Here is a 4109-nt window from a genome sequence, read left to right on the forward strand (position 1 = left end):
CGATACAAGAAGCTCCAAGCAAAACACATATGATGTGGTGAATAAAAATATAGTTCTAAGTAATGTTACCGATGGATTGAAGACGAAAGAGGGGATGCCTTCCCGGGGCATCCCCAAGCTTAGGCTTTTTGGTGTCCTTGAATTTGGCTTGGGATGCCATGGGCATACCCAAGCTTGAGCTCTTTCCACTCCTTATCTCTTTGTCCATGAGAACATCACCCAAAATTTGAAAACTTCACAACACAAAACTTGAACAGAAACTCGTGATAACATTAGCACAAGAAAACAAACTACCACCTCTTTTGGTACTGTATCAAACTTTAATTCTATCTATATTGGTGTTGGGCTACTATATTCTCACTTTTCCATGGCTAGTACCCCCCGATACTAACCATAGTTTCATCAAAACAAGCAACCAACTCAACAAAAACAGAATCTGTCAAAAACAGACCAGTCTGTAGGAATCTGTATACTTCGTAGACTTCTCGTACCTCAAAAATTCTGAAAAATTACGTCTGCCTGGGAAAAAGGCATATCAACCAGCATCAAAAAGAATCAACTCAAAAGCTCTTTCTTAATAAAAATGAAAAATCATCTCATGAGTGAAAAGTTTCTGTCTTTTTCCAGCAGGATCAAACAACCATTACCAAGGCTAGTCATAAAGGTTTTGCTTGGATCAAACACAAAAGGAAACACAAAAAACACAATCACAAAAGAATTATTATGGTGTGGACGCAACAAAACAGAAAGAAAAAAGATAAATCCATTGGGTTGCCTCCCAACAAGCGTTATTGTTTAACGCCCTTAGCGAGGCATAAAAGCGATAGAATCACGTATCGTCGTCTTTATTGCTCAAACCATAAGTGGCCTTCATCATGGATTCATAAGGCAATCTTATTTTATTTCTAGGAAAGTGTTCCATTCCCTTCATTAAAGGAAATTGAAATCTAATATTCCCTTCCTTCATATCGATGATAGCACCGATAGTCCTTAGGAAAGGTCTACCAAGAATAATAGGGCATGTAGGATTGCAATCAATGTCGAGCACAATGAAATCCACGGGTACATAGTTCCTATTTGCAATAATAAGAACATCATTGATCCTTCCCATGGGTTTCTTGACAGTAGAATCCGCAAGATGCAAATTAAAAGAACACTCTTCAATCTCATTAAAACCCAAAACATCACATAAAGACTTTGGAATCGCGGAAACACTAGCACCCAAATCACACAAAGCATTGCATTCATAGTTTTTGATTTTGATTTTGATAGTAGGTTCCCACTCATCATGAAGCTTTCTAGGGATAGAGACTTCCAATTCAAGTTTCTCTTCAAGAGATTTTATCATAGCTTCGACGATATGATCGGTAAAGGCCTTGTTTTGGCTATAAGTGTGTGGAGAGTTTAACATGGATTGCATCAAGGAAATGCATTCAATCAAGGAACAACTATCATAATTGAATTCCTTTAAATCCATAGTAGTAATTTCAATACTACTCAAAGTTTTAATATCTTCTACCCCACTTTCAATGCTTTTAGCATCAAGATAGATGGACTCCGAATCATTGGGGCACTTTTCAACCAAAGTGGATTCATATCCAGCCCCATAATCAGCAGGGTTATCACAAGAAAACAAAGATTCAATGGGAGTCACACCAAGCACTTTAAGATCTTCGTGATTCTTATCACGAGAACACGCCTTTTTAAGCCATTCATGTCTAGCACGAATTTGGGCGGTTCTTTCTTTGCTCTCAATCATGGAAACATGCATAGCTTTCAAAGTTTCATCCATATTGATCTTGGGAGGAGAACATCTAACTTTCAAAGCATCAACATCACTAGACATTCTATCAATGCTCTTAGCCAAATCGTCAATTTTGAGTAGTTTTTCCTCTATGGACGCATTGAAAATCTTTTGTGAGTTGATGAACTCTTTGATATTACTCTCTAGATCAGAGGGTAATCTATTGTAATTTCCATGAATATTGTCATAGGAGTTGCCAAAGTTATTATAGGAGTTACTAGGAAAAGGCCTAGGAACATAGTTTCCTCTAAAAGCATTGTTGTTGCCAAAATTATTCCTACCAACAAAATTAACGTCCAAGCTAGCGCTGCTACTCTCAATCAAGGAAGACAAGGGCATATCAATAGGATCTAAAGGAGCACTTCTACTAGCAACCAAATTCATTAACTCATCCATCTTAGCACTCAACGAGTTAATTTCTTCTATAGCGTGTACCTTCTTACTAGTAGGTGACCTTTTAGTGTGCCACTGAGAGTAGTTCGTCATGATGTTTTCTAGTAGTTTTGTGGCTTCCCCTAACGTGATTTCCATGAACGTTCCACCTGAGGCGGAGTCCAAGATATTTGTAGAAGAAAAATTCAAGCCAGCATAGAAGATTTGAATAATCATCCAAAGACTCAAGCCATGAGCGGGACAATTTCTAATCATCAATTTCATTCTCTCCCAAGATTGTGCAAGATGTTCATGATCAAGTTGCTTGAAATTCACGATATCATTACGGAGAGAGATGGTCTTAGCCAGCGGAAAATACTTGGATATATAAGCATCTTTGCACTTATCCCAAGAACCGATACTATTTTTGGGCAAAGAAGAAAACCAAGTTTTTGCGCGATCTCTCAACGAGAAAGGAAAAAAGCTTCAATTTAATCACATCATTATCGACATCTCTCTTCTTTTGCATATCGGAAAGCTCAATGAAGGTATTGAGATGGGATGCGGCATCTTCACTAGGAAGGCCGGAGAATTGCTCTTTCATAACAAGATTCAGCAAAGCGGCGTTGATTTCGTATGACTCCACACTAGTGGCGGCAGCAATCGGAGTACTAATAAAATCATTATTATTAGTATTCGAGAAGTCAAAGTTTGGTGTTGTCATTCATGGTGACTTCGGCAAGGAAGCAAGCACACAAGCGAACAAAGAGCAAGCGAGAAAAAGGGAAAACGAAAAGGCAAATGAAAAAGGCAAACGAAAAAGGCAAATTGTGAAGTGAGGGAGAGGAAAACGAGAGGCAAATGGCAAACAAAGTAAATGCAAGAGATGAGTTTGCGACACCTACTTGGATAAGTTCTTGACTTGATCCTCCCCCACAACGGCGCCAGAAATTCTTGTGCTACGGCAACAAAAGTCCTTCCCTAGCAACGCTAGGAATTCTTCTTGCTACTTCTCTTGTTTGCGTCGGTTTTTCCCTTGAAGAGGAAAGGGTGATGCAGCACATGAGCAGTAAGTATTTCCCTCAGTTTGAGAACCAAGGTATTAATCCAGTAGGAGAACCTCGTCAAGTCCAGAGTACCTGCGCAAACAAAAAAGAGCTTGCACCCAACGCTATAAAGGGGTTGTCAATCCCTTCAAGATTGATTGCAAAGTGAGATCTGAAGGCGGAAAGTGCAACGGAGAAAAAGTGTAAGGCTGAAAATATGGTGTGGAGTAGACCCGGGGGCCATAGTGTTCACTAGAGGCTTCTCTCAAAGTAGCAAATATCATGGTGGGTGAACAAATTACTGTCGAGCAATTGATAGAACCATGCAAAGTCATGACGATATCTAAGGCAATGATCATACATACAAGCATCACGTCCGAGACAAGTAGACCGATACTTTCTGCATCTACTACTATTACTCCACACATCGACTGCTATCCAGCATGCATCTAGTGTATTGAGTTCATGACGAACAGAGTAACGCCTTAAGCAAGATGACATGATGTAGAGGGATAAACTCAAAGCAATGATGAAAACCCCATCTTTTTACCCTTGATGGCAACAACATGATGCGTGCCTCTCTACCCCTTCTGTCACTGGGTGAGGTCATTGCATGGTATGAACCCAAAACCAAGCACTTCTCCCATTGCAAGAATCATAGATCTCGTTGGCCAAACAAAACCCACAACTCGAAGAGAATTACAAGGATATGAAATCATGCATAAGAGAGATCAGAAGAAGCTCAAATAAGATTCAAAGATAATCTAATCGTAAATCCACAATTCATCGGATCTCGACAAACACACCGCAAAATTAGATTACATCGGGTACATCTCCATGAAGATCATGGAGAACTTTGTATTGAAGATCCAAGAGAGAGAAGAAGC

This window comes from Hordeum vulgare, chromosome 7H, assembly GCF_904849725.1.
Source record: "Hordeum vulgare subsp. vulgare chromosome 7H, MorexV3_pseudomolecules_assembly, whole genome shotgun sequence".
Lineage (NCBI taxonomy): Eukaryota > Viridiplantae > Streptophyta > Magnoliopsida > Poales > Poaceae > Hordeum > Hordeum vulgare.